Consider the following 15,671-nt stretch of genomic DNA (forward strand, 5'->3'; position numbering starts at 1 on the left):
TGTTTGAGGAACACAGAGAAGGTTTATAAAGACTGCAAGGGAAGAAGAGGGACAGCAGGCTGGGGAAATAGACTGCTTAGCAGCACTGAAGATCCACATGAGACTGGGGATTAAACTTTCGAGGGACCCAGTCTGTACATATGTGCAGTTAATTCCAGTAGTTCTTGGCAGCCCAGATGTACACATAAAGAATGTTGACTGTTGGATTCATCTAGAGATGGGGTTTCCATGATGGGTGAAGCAAAGGAAAATGGGGAAAGGGAGTTGAGGATCCTGGTAAGTAGTAAAGGGTCTCAAGTAGAAAGAAAGGAAAAGAAAGAAGGATGCTTATAAGTAGGAGGAATTAGAGGGGTAAGAACAAGAGCATTATCGTCCAATGAAACTTTCTTTAATGATGACAATGTCCTAGATATATTGTTGTCCAGTATGGCAGCTGCTAGTGTTGCATGGCTATTTGCACTTGAAATCTGGCTAGTGAGACTGAAAAACTGAATTTTTAATTCTGTTTTTAATGAATATAAATCTAAATAGGTGCACATAGTCGCTACCATCCTGGACTGCTTAAGACTAGAGGTCCTCATGAAGATGAAGAACTAGTATATGAGAACAAATTAGTGGAGAGGCAGAAGAATGGGAGACTATTCAGAAAGTGATGCATGACCACTGTTGTTACCTGCCCAAACATCTGTTTCCCTCTTCTTTTTTAAGGACCTCACTTTTTATTTTGGTTTCTACACGTCCCTCATGCAGCCTGTATGTGATAGGTAGAGCTAATTCTACCCCTGGTTCTAGGGGTTTAGATACATACCTTAGACTTCTGCTAATCAGTTCACAGTAATCTAATGATGAGCCGATGTTCCTTGTTCTGTGGTGAACATGGAACCCAGTGGGCATCAGTGAGAGTGAAGAAGACCTTTTCTGGAAATGTCAGGGAAGGGACTTTCTCTCTCCTCCTCTATGGTATAGCACACAGTGTGAAGCCCAGAACAATAAATAATTTGCCACCCTGAGGATACTACTGAGGAATTCAGGAGGCAGTGATGGAAAGAAACTGGGTCCAATAAAACCATGTAAAGTCACTGAATCAATCTGGCCCTAAGGTCTGTCCTCTGTAGGGGTATTTCTAGTTCATAAAGCAATAAATCCCCTTTACAGCTTAAGCCAGTTTTTGTTACCTGCAGTATACAGAGACTTAACTGATAGGAGCAATGTGCCTTAATTTACAATTTCAGAGATTTGAGAGATCCAGGAGTTGAAATATTGATTGTGATATGGAGTGATGGTGGAATAGAGTTGAAGGTCAATGGAGATTAAGAGGTCAAGCATTTGAGAGGCCAGAATATTAAAGGCTGCCCTTACCATCCATGATGATAGCAGGATTTAAGGTGAAGTAGAACCATGAATTAGGGGACAGATCCTTAGAGAGTAAGCATTGACTGCTCAGTGAGCATTGCAATGAAGTGATGGTGGGCATTGCTTAAAGGTGTCCAGCTTTCTTCACCCCCCATTTCCTCTCTCTTTTCCTTAATGTGTATTTTCAAAATGATTTAAGAGAGCTTAAAATATATGTATATATATACATATATATATATACACACACATATTATATACATACATGCATATACGTATGTACATACATTATACACATATACACACATATATATACATATATATATACACACACACACGTGTGTGTGTGTGTGTGTATGTATCAGTACAAAAGAAATAAAGAGAATCACACTGAAAATGGAGATAAAGGGAATATAAGGCATTTAAGGCTTGGGAAGATAAGACAAAGCCAGGGGTGAGGTCAGTGCACAAAATACACTCTAGAACATCCAGCACTTTTGCTGGAGCTAAGCCACAGTTTGACTCTGAGTTTTTTATTCATTCATGGTCTAGTATCTCTATTTTATCTTTATATATGTAGCTTTTATAAAGTCAGGCAGCCATATCTGTTAAGCTGTCCTTTAATTATTAGTTTACATTATGTGCCCAAGGTCAGAGAGCTAGTAATAGAGCCCACTTCTTGAAGAAAAAAGCTCCAGATTTCTAGCCTTGCAGGCTTCCCACTAGACCACATTGCATCTCGAACACAGAGTAATTTCACGGTAGACATCCTTTTTCCTGGACTGCAGGGTCACCGGAAAACCAAAGAGCTACTGGGGTATTTTTGTTCGTGACTGTGAACCCTGGTGTTGGAGGATGGAAAAGAGTCTGACAGACGGACCAGGCCCCTGATGGACCATGTCTGGACAGCCTGACCTAGGAGAGGAAGTACTCCAGCTGCTGATCTCCCAGGAGGCTCTGTGCTAAGGTAGCAAATGCTGTACACGTCAGGATTGAGGTGGTTTGGCAGAGGCATGGGGGGAAATGCAGTGTGCCAGCCCCCGCCAGCCCTGGCAAGTTTGTGCCCTCGGTGGCTTGAAAGATAAACATCTGGCCACATCCTGTCTATGAGCAGTCTCTTTGCCCACTGCCTCAGTTCACCTCCCTACCCTGCTCAGCCTATCTCAAACTCTAAAATCCTTGCAAAATTCAACTCCCGTTTTTCCAAGAACTCAGTATCTGTGTGAGGAAAGCATCTTACTGCAGACTGCTTAAAATGCCAGGAATCAAAGCCACCATTTTCCTTCTGATCTATTCATGGAGGTACTCTTCCACACGGGGGTGGGGTGGGGTGGGGAGGGAAGTTGGGGGTTCTGTGATGGGGGGCTTCCTTGTAGATGCTGGGTTCCTGAGATGTCTCTAAGGTTGTTTCAAGGGAGACAGAGAAAAAACACAAGTATGTACTGTTTCCTCCTGGTCATATACATCCTCATTAGGGACTCTTGGATGGAAAAATTATGGTGATTCCGTGCAATGGTAGCCTCGCGCACTTCTTTAGACAGCTGTTTTTAAACTTCACTGGGTTCCAATTCATTTGGTGCAAGTGAAGTACCTGTCCCACAGATGAATGCCTGTGTGCTCATACCACCTCACTGCACATGACATTTCAGAGGGGTGTCACAAGCCCCTTGAGAAGCTCACACTTGGATCACCAAAGGAAGAATTTTAGTTCTTTGTGGCTGTTTTGGACAGCTTGGGCAGCATCAACTAGAGCTTCTAAAAATAAATCGTTGAAAAAGGCACTAACCTTCTAAGTATTCAGAGACTTAGGTTCATGTCCCAACTCCACTGCTTACAAGCTATGTGACTTTGGGCTGTCAGTTTCCTTGGTGTAAAATGTGGGTAGTAATATCTGCCCTGCCTGTCTAATAGAACAGGAGGATCAAATGAGAAATAGATGAGATTTTCTATATAATCTAGAAAGAACAAGATCTGTATAACAGGAAATGGGATCTGACCTACTTGATTTGTGAAGTTCCTTATTGTCATACATTTCTTGTCCTTGTGGTGTCCCAGTCTCCTCAGGGCCAGTGTTGAATGCTGACCTCCTGCTGGGTGAGCTTCCAGTAAATGTGCCAAACTAGATCCCTTCTTGCCGATTTTTACCATCTTTATTCCATGTGTCCGGAGTCTGTTGCTAGACTCTTGTTCTAAAAAGGAACCATTTGGAGATAAAAATCAGAGATGTTTTGTTAGTGATTACATAACGAATTGGGTTCAACATTAACAACAGATTTTTTATAAAGGTGTGTATCATAGCTAAGTGTGATATTTGTGACTTGTCCATCTCCTCCTTCCCAACATAAACACACAAATGCATACCGTGCAATAATGTGAATCTTCTTGAACCAGGCAAGGCAGCAGACATTCTTATCCCTTCTTTAAGTCACTGCACATAGGTATGGGCCTGGGTCACGGACACAAAGCTGCTCTGCTCATCATATAGGACCTTACAGTTAATGTCCATTGTTCTATAACCTCCTACAAAAGTATCTCATCCCCACATCTCATTAGGACCATATTTAAAAATGGGGGGGGGGTTCCTGGATATATTTAAAAAAATAAAATCATATACAATAATTATTCTTACTATTAAGTAGGAATGGCAATGCTTTACATCTGTATCTTGCACATAAAGCCCTTTATATCCAATATTCTGTATGTTGCCACGTCAAATACGACAGGATATGTTGGAAGGCCTGATGGGCTTATAGTGGGTGAACAGAAGCCAGACCGATGGAAAGAGCAGAGGGAGGCAAAGGCTCCATCCACTCCTGTTAGAGATGAGGTGCTGTAACCCCACGAGTCAATGGGCCGAGGCCCCTCTGTCCCCAGGATGAGAGCTGCCTTCGTAGGGAGTCAGTGATTTATGTGATCCTTACTGCGGGGATGAAAAGTGACAGGAGGAGCTCAGGGATTTCACGTCTAGACAGGGCGGTGTCCGAGGAAGCCGGTGCTCTCCTCCAATTAATCTGAGAATGCTTTGGCAAATTTTGTTCTTTTTTTTACCCTATGAGGAAATGAGGAGTTTGTTTTTGCCTGTGACAAAACCCATAACCTTTAGGATATTGTTGAACGAGCAGGCCTGGATTATTTTCAGTTCCCATCTCGAGCCTGTGGCTCACCTCTTGTTTCCATCCTACTGAGGAAGGCCTAATGTAAGAAGAGGAGTAAAAACAGGAGTGCATTAGATACTCTTCACAGTGTGATCTTGCTGAAAGCTCACCAGACCTCTCTGATGGATGCCCTTGCGTGCCCTGTAGACTTGCACTCCCGGCCCGCGGCCAAGAGGGGCATGAGGACAGAAGAATCCCTGCTTTCCCGACTGTCCTCACTGTCTGTGCCTTGTGCCCTATACTCTACAGGCATCCACTCTTATTAGTTACTTCAGAAATTTTATTAATCTTTATTAAATCTTTAACAACCATTACTGGAGAAGCCAAGTTTTGAGAGCAGAACGTAATTTTTTTTTCCATCCAAGAGAGGGGGAAAAAGTATCTTATGCAGTAAAAGTGAAGAAATCTGAGGAGCCCCATTAAAGTGTTTTCCTCCTTTCCTCTGGAGCCCCCATCTCTTCCTCCATGGGCAGCAGTAATACCATGACGATGGGGCCAAAAATATTTAAAAACATTTTAAAGTTACCACCGAAAGGAGAAAACGGTACATTTACACTCGTCTTTCTCCACTTAATGGCATTACCAGAGATGCCTTGTCCCCCTTGGGCCATAAATTGAGACATCACTCAACAGTTGTCCTGGCAGATTTCCCCCAAAAAGGCCACTTATGAAGTGACTAATCGTATCGGAGGCTAATTTACTGAACATTTAAAGCCATTGGGTTGGGGGAGATTAGGAGACTATGAACCCGGGATATGATCCATTATGTCCCCAAACTGAGGACTCAGGTCTAGCTCATCCTTTCATCCTCTCCAAGGAGACAAGGCCATTTTTCCTCTCCCATCAAATTGCAGAAATCACTGCCTGGTTGGGTAAAGCCACCATATTAGGAGCTTTAGGCTAAGATTTGCAAAAGGCCTGGTCTTTCTGGTCTGGAATGGACATTAACTTTTCCCTGGGCAGCTTTAGTAAGAGCACTGGGGTACGCTTGAGGTCAGAGAGGAAATGAAGATTATAAGTGTAATGTAATATTCATTTCCCTAAATTTGGATAACCCAGTGACTTAAATCAGGGAGACCTTAATTCTAAACCCGATACAGAGCCTCCTCATATTTCAGAGCTCACCTCCTGAGCCACCTCTTTCCCCTATGTACTTTCTGCTCCTGGAAAGGAGCTTGGCTATAGGGAAAGCTATTAACATTCATGTTCCTCTGGAAGTTGATGTCATTAAGTAAGGGGCCTGACCCTCTTTGGAAGAGGGGAGCCAATGATGGGACTTTCTGGAGAGCTGTGCACATCACTGTCATCTTCTCCGTACCAAGTAATGACATAGAGCATTCTGCCATATGTTTCTCCCCACCTGCATGCGCCGGTATGTTCTCAACCCCCCTGCAGTGCTGTTTTTGGTCAAATGGCAGCAATACAGTAATCCGGTTATGATGTTGTCAGGTATATCCTTATTTGATGATTACATACATAACAACTTTTCATCTGTTGCAAAACTCTTGGAAATACTCTAGGATGGGGGAGTGGAGATCCATTCATAACCTCGGATTTAAAGTGATGTAAAGTAAAAGGAACTCAGTTAAAGAGAGCATCCCCTCATAGCCCTGCCTTACACCTGAGATGCACTAACGGTGTTGATTGAGATTCAGCTGACTAGAACATTAGTAAGTCAGTATCACAGGATGACTCAGCAAATCTTTGACACCATCTCTTTGGGAACGGACTGCTTTTTAATTTTTTTGTCACAGGATATTCAGTTTGAGTTGAAGGAGAGTGCAATATGTTCTGTGAGTGAATTCCAGCTACAGAGAAGAGAGAAAAGTGGGGTGTGGGGTAGAGGGAACAGCTAATGTGCCAGAGCGTTTATGAGTGTAAAGTCACGTACTTGAGGGTTCTGCTGCCAAGAAGAATTAAAACATGCAGATGCCTTTATGCAGAAGTGACCACATTATGCAAGACAACATACCAACACTCCTGTGCTGGTATTAAAAGGTTCTTTGAATATGAAGTTCCTATAAAATGACTAATAGCAAATGAAGATAATTTGTAAGTGGTTCTGAAGAACTCAACTGATTGTGTGAGCATTGTATCCTCTGCTTACCTACCTTGATTAAAATTCTTAACCCGGTTTTTCTAAAGGCATTTGCAAAGGCTAAGAAACTTCATCACAAAGTTTGCATTCCTATGTGGAATTAAAAGATTTATAATGATGATAAAAATTAAAGTTAATATTATATCCCTAAACACGAGAGCCCATAGAATTAGACAGATACCTGCATGGTGGGCACTGGGAAGAAGGAAGTGTTTTTACCCATCTGAAACAACTTTATTTCATTTAGGAAAAGCAGTTTGTGAAAGCAGTTTGTGCTAATGAGTAAATTCCTATGAAGCTTAGAGCTTACAAAAGAGATGCAGACCTCTACAAAAAGTAGTAGGGCATGTTAGAGAAGTTCATCTGCTGTGAGAGCACAGAAAAGAGAAAGCTCACAGCATGGTTTAGCGACATTGTATTTTCATTCCAGTCATCACCACAGTTGTGACCCCAAATTAATTTCAAATATCAACAAATAAAATACTTACTGATTGTTGACACTGAAGCTAATTCTACCAGCCATGTGATTGATCAGTCATGAGGCTGTTCAGAGCATGGGCTCTGTTGGGTTTTAGTTTGGTTTCTAACTTCCTAACTGTGCGACCACAGACTATTTATTTTATCACTTGTTGCCTCAATTTCCCCATCTCTAAAATGGGGATGATGACAGTACCTGTCCTGCTGGGCTGTTCTGAGGATTAAGAGGGTTTTTATAGAAAAGGGCTTGGGACAAACAGATGTTCAATGGGCTAGTTATTATTGCCGTATGATCAGCTCAATAGAATGTATAGTGAATAATTTTCTATTTTGGATATACAAGAGAACAGCAACAACAAACCAAACCCAGTACAACTTGATTGAGATTCTAAAGGTTGATTCTGAATATTAGCAGATCTGAAAAGGGTCTAGTGCATATATATTGATGAAATATGAATCTCCTGTAATGTATGAGGCCTGGGAAGCCAGGGAAATGTCAATGTGGGATTTGCGCTTGTCTAAAGGATAGGCCAGTAGCTAAATTATTAAAAAAAGGACCTTCTAGGAAGATCGGTAGGGGAAGAAAGGGATAAAGAAAGGGGGGGTAATCAGAAGGGGGAATGAAGCATGAGAGACTATGGACTATGAGAAACAAACTGAGGGCTTCAGAGGGGAGGGGGGTGGGGGAATGGGATAGGCTGGTGGTGGGTAGTAAGGAGGGCACGTATTGCATGGTGCACTGGGTGTTATACGCAACTAACGAATCATCGAACTTTACATCAGAAACCAGGGGTGTACTGTATGGTGACTAACATAATATAATAAAAAAACATTAAAATAAAAAAATGATAAAAAAAAGAAGAAACTTTAACATCATCCTCCCAAAACGTTCATAACATACTAGATATACGTCGCCATGTGACCTATTGTGTGTTTTCTAATGTGACTTTGATTCACTATTATATACAGTTTATTTCCTTGAACGTCAAGAGCAAACCACGGGGCTCTGGTTCTTAGGAAACAGAGGGATACAGTATTTTGAAATGAATGCAATTAAAAAGAATAAAAGTGATATTTATGTAAAAAAAAAAGGACCTTCTCTCCCTTCCCTCTTCCTTCTCACCCCTTTTCTTTTTTTTCCTCCTTATTTTCTAATTGGAGACATGCTTTCAAGGGACTGTAGTTATCTAACAGACATGCAAACAAGAAGTTGCTATACAGAGTGAGAAAAATAATGTGTTCTTCTAGGGTGACCACAACTGCAGGAGTAGTGTGAAGCCTGTTTGGGCAGGACTTAACAATGGGGGTGATGTTTGCACTGAAGTTCGAATGAGGGCTGAACCTTCCATGAAAACGGTGCAGAAGAGATTGATTAGAATAGCCACACCTGTCGAATGTGCTGATACCGATTCAAACATCAGCCTCTGTTCTTGTATGAAAATGTGACTTTATCTTATCACTCTGGACTTTGGAGGAAAAAAAGGAAAAGATCCCAACAATCCTAGATAAGTAGGATGGGAGTGATCGCACAGCGTCATTCTCACATTTTAATTCAAAGAGAAATGATGTGAGAGAATTTTCCTTGGGAATTTCAAGGCAAACTGGAATGCAACATATTCCTCTGTTTCATCTACTATCAATTTCGTAATTTCATCTTTGTATTTTATCTGCATAAAGACTTTTATTTTTTAAAGGGTTATGGTCCCTGTTGGAGATTTATAAGCTGGAAAGAGTTAGGTCCTCTCCAAAACAGACATGAAGAGTTGAAGTATTGAGGGCGGATTGAGTTTAAGTGCTTTTAGTGTTTATTTGAATAAAACACGTCCACTTTTCGTGCGTTTACCTAATGGCATTTCAGAGAAAGAGTAGAAAGTTTATAGCAGAGAGAAATCTTACTTATTGAGGGATTTGTGTGACAGGCAGTCACTGAATCAGACAAAATAAATTAACAAAAATTTAATTAGCTTGTATCATTCTTGTCAAAACTGACAACTAAAACATGGAGAAAAGATCATGTTTTCTCCAGAGAGTGGGTTTTTTTTTTTTTTTCATCTGAAGAGAAACTTTGACTTCTACAACTATTTATAGATTTCACATGGACTGCTGTTTCCTACATTTCATGAAGATTCAAGAGTTAAGTCACAAATGACCAGGAGGAGACTTTCTCCTCACTCCCCACCCAAGATCCAGAGAGCCACTTGTCTACTTTTATGCATTTCAGCTGCAGAGTTTGCTTGCTGTCTGACCCACTCTCTCTCTCTCTCTCTTTTTTTTTAATGGGGTTTATGAATAAGAACACAAGGACTTTTACCTAGTTAGGCTCTGTCTACCAACTCAGCAGTCACCACAACTCTCATATTCTTTCTTGTTGGTTCAGTGAGCCCACAGGAGAGTATCAGCAAGATGTTTCAAAAGTAAGTCATTACAACCTATCAATCACTGGACTTGGGAATTTTGTCCATCCTTGGGACCACTTAGGGCAACTGTTTTCTCCCCTTCATGCTTCCCTGTCATATTGCTGCTACAATATCCGCAGACTTTGGGGCTGCCTACAGGAAGTGGGACTGTGAAAGCCCAGAGTGAGTTTCAGAAACAAAGTTTTTATGTCTGTGGGAACTACTACAGCAGTGGCACCACCAGCACCACCAGCTACTCTGGGCATCACCAAACCCTTACAAGGAAGAGCCTGTATGTGTCCCAACAACTCTGCTTATCCCTTCTCTCCCAGAGCTCCTGCCTCTACTTGTCCTCATTTAAAACACTCCCGTTCTCTCTCTTGGGTCCCTTGATTCCAGCAGAGTACTACGTCCTAGATCCTGTAGTTGGAATTTTTAAAATGCATCTTCTTATAGGAAAATCACACATTTCTACACGCTTTTGGTCTTATGGATCAACAAACATTTATGACTAGTCTGGAAGTCATTCTTTGAAACAGAGTGAAGCAAGAAGTTAAAATGATTAGTCTCATAAAAACAAACCTATATAGAAGAAGACATGCTAGAATGTTTTTCCAAACTCCTCTGAGTATAGGATGCAGACATAGGGTGAGCCATTTGGCTTCAAGAAATTCATGGCAGTAATAGTTATTAGCATTTGCAAATTGCTTGCATAGTATTAGGCATTTCTAAGTGTTTTACATATAACAGTCTTTGGGGCATAAATCCTATGGTCCTTATTTCACAAATGAGGGAACAGGAGTTTAGAGCCCTTCAATAACTTTCCCAAAGTCACACAGTTAGAAAGTGGTAGAATGCAGATACTTCTTTTTTTTAAATTTATTTTCTTAATGTTCTAATTTTATTTTATTTTTTTATAATAATATTTTTATTATGTTATTCGCCATATAGTACATCCCTGGTTTTTGATGTAAAGTTTGATGATTCATTAGTTGTGTATAACACCCAGTGCACCATGCAATACGTGCCCTCCTTACTACCCATCACCAGCCTATCCCATTCTCCCATCCCCCTCCCCTCTGAAGCCCTCAGTTTGTTTCTCATAGTCCATAGTCTCTCATGCTTCATTCCCCCTTCTGATTACCCCCCCTTTCTTTATCCCTTTCTTCTCCTACCGATCTTCCTAGTTCTTATGTTCCATAGATGAGAGAAACCATATGATACTTATAATTCCTATCCCACCTTCCTCCCAGTTCCTGTTTGAGTTGATCATATATGTCCTATATGATAAAATTTAGATATAGAAGTGAGACACTTAGGAAGAACTTCTCTGCTTGGATTCGCCCATCTTCTACAGGGGGAAAAATGCATTTTTTATAATCACTCCATAATCAGTGGTTCTCTACTGGGGATGTGTTTGTCACCCCCACCCCCTGCCCCCAGGGAACATTTGGCAGGGTCTGGAGAACTTTGGGTTGTCACAGATGCATCAGGGATGCTACTGACATCTACTGGGTAGAGGCCATGTATGCTGTTAAACATTCTTCAATGCACAGAACAGACTTCCACAGCAAGGAATTATCTGCTCCAAATATCAACAGCAATGAGATTTTGAAGCCTTGATATAAGTGATAGTATTACACAGTATTTAACATATAAAACCGGGAAAAAGCATTCAGGTTCTAAATGAATTACTTATTATTATATCCTTGCGTATTTTCTTGATTATGCTAAATTCATCACTTGCTTTATGTGTTTTCGTATTATATACACAGTTTGGCACCAGCATACCTGTTAGTAAGCTATGCTTCCCAGGAGATACTATCAACCCCTCAGGGAAAGGCCCGGACATTATATTTGCTTGTGTCCATCATGAGTCCAACAGAGTCTCAGAAGATCCATAATCAGCACTTCTGGTTGGCAACAAAACTTTTTTCCAATCATTGGTAAGGCAGTCATGGTTTATAAACTGTTAAGGAGATTCTGGAAACCATGCCTTTTGGCAAATACTGCTGAGTAGAAAGACATCTCATTTATATGATGGGGAGTAAGCTTTCGAGGAGAGTAAGATGTATGATTGGGGGGTGCATGTGACATTTTTAGCAGAAGTCCTAGAAACATGGAAAGTATTTTATTTAATAAATTTATCAATTTTATACACAGAAGTAATAATTTCCAGCCTAAGAATGTACCTAGAATATGTATTTTCTCTAACAGAAAGACACGTGCTCTCTCCCACTTTTTCTTCTCTCACTATTTTTTCTCTTTCTCCCCTTTATGGAGAAATATTGAGTGAACATTTACTTAGCAATTAGGACTTCATGGCAAAACTTTCAAAGCTGTGCTGGGCAGAGAGTCAAAACCTACATTTGGTGGTGAGGTTTTAAGTGCCCACAATGAACAGGAGTCTGTATAGTTTTCCTGTCCCTCACTGGGTGGCTTTAATGCCATTTCTAGAAACAAAAGGATGAATATGTGGGATATGCTGGGAGAACCTGTCTGGGAGGAGAATTTTGCTCTCAGATTTTATTAGAATTTCCATTATTTTTGGTCAGTCAGCATTTCCATTATTTAGAGACGCCCCCACGTGGGTGGTGATTATATGGAAAACAGTAGCAAATGCCAAATAAATTCAAAACTCTGGGTATATTTCTAGACAGTGATTTCTGCTTCAGGGAGTTCCTTTCTCCACTTTAATCTGAATTTTCATGCTGAGCAAGAGAGGTGGCTTTTCTATTTCTGTTTGTATTTTTGTTGATGGCTTGACTCTCTTGCCCACCTGCATGTGTTTTATCTACCTTGTGGATTAGTCATGTGGAGAACATTTAGTCCTAGGTTGTTACATATCTCTATATGTATATCTATATATGTATCTGGCCTCATCACTTAAAATTTATATGTTCTAGAAATATAAATTGATTTTGGAACATTCCCAGGTCACCAGTCCCCAGACAAAACTTTGAAGAGAGTAAAGTTTTTCTTTCTTTCTTTCTTTCTTTCTTTCTTTCTTTCTTTCTTTCTTTCTTTCTTTCTCTCTCTCTCTCTTTCTTTCTTTCTTTCTTTCTTCTTTTTCTTTCTTTCTCTCTCTCTTTCTCTCTCTCTTTCTTTCTTTCAAGATTTTTATTTATTTATTTGCACACGTGAGAGAGAGAGATTGAGAGAAGGAGCAGGCAGAAGGGCATAGGAAGAGGGAGAAGCAGACTCCCCACTGAGCAGGGAGCCTGCCTCTGGGGCTCCATCCCAGGACTCTGGGATCATGACCTGAGCCGAAGGCAGATGCTTAACCGACCGAGCCACCCAGGTGCCCCACGAAGAGAGCGAAGTTTCAAAACTCCTTTTTTCATGCTTGCCACTTTACTACAGAAGTCTTTGAGGCTGTTGTGATCTTGAGCTACAATGCACTGTCTATCCAAACTTCTCAATTAGTAGCTGAAGAAACTGAAGTCTAGATCTGTCTAAGGTTAGCAAGAAACCAGCAGTAGGACTGACATCACATTCCTGTTCCCAGGCTCCTCTCAGAGCTATTAAAATAGCAGGGTGATGACTATTTCTTAGGGATGCATTTGCACATGTGCATTCTTTAGGTAGGAGGTCCTTCCAAGTCTAAGATAACTAGGACTCTGGTAAGTGACTTCTGGCCCCCTTAACCTAACTGCAGAGTTCTCACTCCTTAATTGATCAGCTCTTGGCTGCTGAAAACAACAGCCTATAGGAAATCACTCTTCATTACAAATCCCTGAAAACAGCTCATTGATTCACCTAACAGTCACTCTATTTGTGTTTTGTGCCAGGCACTAGCAATTAATCAATGAACAAAACAGGACCTCTGGACTTCATGGAATTTACCTTTTTAGCTCTCTTTAAAGAATAACTACCTAAGCTAGCAAATCCAGAGCCCACATGACTGCCTCTATCGTGGTGGGATTTTTACCTTTTAAAAAAGGTAATAGTTTATGTGAATGTAAACATTTGTTCCTAGTCAAGTGATTCCACATATAATAGCTGACTTCTGGTTAATTGAGATTTTACAATAATATAAGGAGATGTGACTATGGACTATTAGTATATTTTAAAGAAAAATTTGGAAATCTTTTAATTTCATTTTTAAAAAAGGTCTTATGATGGTATAAAAGAGAAATGATAACTGTGACAACTCCAATTTAATTACTCAGCATTTGAGTAAAAGAACACTCTCTGAAGTAAGTGGGGAGGGAAGAATGGAATGTGTGGGTAGGGGGAGAGGGCTGTGCGAACATTGCCATCAACACCTTAATTCACATTACACGGGCTTTCAAGGACAAGCTTCAGAATCCTGTTCAAAATCTGACAGCCACCAAATATGAGAGGAAATGTACTCTCAGCCTAGCTGGGTTAAAGTCAGCTTTTTATATCTTTAACCTGACACATTTAGTCAAAGACTAAATATAAAGACTGTGTAAAGACTGGATGAGAGAGAGAGAGAGAGAGAGAGGTAGATATGCAAGAGAATGAGAGAGAGCGAGAGTAAGAGAAAGGTCTATTTTCAGGTGGCTGTTGAATTTCAGGAGATAAGAAAATGTAACTTCCAGATGGCACAAAGACTACAGAGATGCTTGATAGCCAGCAAAGCTGAGTGTTGGAAATGGGTGTTTTCTTCTCCTTTCTATCAGCCATCACAGACAGGGTTAAGATAGCCAAAGGTACAAGAAACATGACCACTCCCAACCTCTTGTCTAATAAGCAAACTTCTTTGCCTCTTCACTTCCCTCCCTCCTCCTTCCCTCTCTTCTTTCCACCCTCCCTCCCTCCCCTCCCTTTTCTTTTCTTTTCTTTTCTTTTCTTTTCTCTTCCCTTCTCTTTTCCTTTCCTTTCCTTTCCTTTCCTTTCCTTTCCTTTCCTTTCCTTTCCTTTCCTTTCCTTTCCTTTCCTTTCCTTATGTAACTGGTCTTGCTTTAGGCATCTCCACCTTCAAATAGAGGATCAGGAGATCTTTTACAAAATTGAACCTAATGTTTGCGGACCACAGAGAAACAGACATACTTTAGCCTCAAATTTGATTGTAAGAAAATAGATGTTTTCTATTTTGTTTCAGATTTTCTGCTACTATCAAGAATATATCTTACTGATGTGTTTTATCTACATCTATCTTTTATTTAAAGTGAACAAAATAATTTCAGCTTCGAACTTTTTGAAGAATCTATAGCTCATAATTAGTAGGCCACATTATGTTCTATAAACTAGCTGTTTTACCACGTATCTGAGGTGGAAAATAAAGATGGAGGGGGAAGGGGATGAAGAGAATGAATATAATCTACCCACATCCTACACAATGTGGAAGCCACACACCACACTGTAAAACTCAGTGGAATGTTAATCTCTCTGATAAGGTCTTTATAAATTCTAAAATGGACCAAGGTCTCTTTAATAACAAAAGTATCTCAAAATGCCCCTAATACCACGTATCTAGTACTCGATGCAACATAGTTGCCATTGTGAGCCCCTGTTCTCTCAAGGCTGTTTCTCTAGGAACAAAGTGCACCCCATTCAGAAGTAACCCACCTCAAGGCTCTGGAACTTGCAGGCAGATGTTGCTTTTCACGGACTAGTACATTTTTAAATAACTCAAGAGAAGAATAGTGTATTATATGTACCCAGATATTTACCATTCTTGATGTTTTATGTCCTCCCCCCCACCCCCGACTTCTGGCCCCTTTTCTAGCTGCTCTTTTTTTGGTAGAGTTACTGTCAGGGAGTGTAAATGCCTGATCAAATTTGTCCATTTGGGATATTTGAAGATGTATCCTTTAAGAACAAGGATCCAGGTGAATCAGGTTTGCTTCACTTGGTAGAAATACAATCTTCTGATTATGTCTACAATCATTTTTATTATGCTTATTCAAACTTGCTTACTTGATTTTTTTTCCAGATTAAAATAAAGGCGCAAGGGTCTATTTCTAGACCACTGCCTGGTATTCAATAAATATTTGCTAAACGAGTGAATATATGAATGATATAGAAAACAACCTTAATTTTTGGTGACAATAGGTAATTTACCCAGTTTATTGTCCCAGCCACTTTTTGTTTCTGGTAATAGTGTCTGTAGTGACTGGGAAAATGGAGAAGAACCCTTATCCTACCATTTTCTTCTCAGGTGGCTCATTTGCTAGATAATAAAGAATAAGTTTTAAGACCTAGTAAACAAGTCAAAGGAATATT

This window comes from Ursus maritimus, unplaced genomic scaffold (assembly GCF_017311325.1).
Source record: "Ursus maritimus isolate PB19 unplaced genomic scaffold, ASM1731132v1 scaffold_24, whole genome shotgun sequence".
In the NCBI taxonomy this organism is placed as follows: Eukaryota; Metazoa; Chordata; class Mammalia; order Carnivora; family Ursidae; genus Ursus; species Ursus maritimus.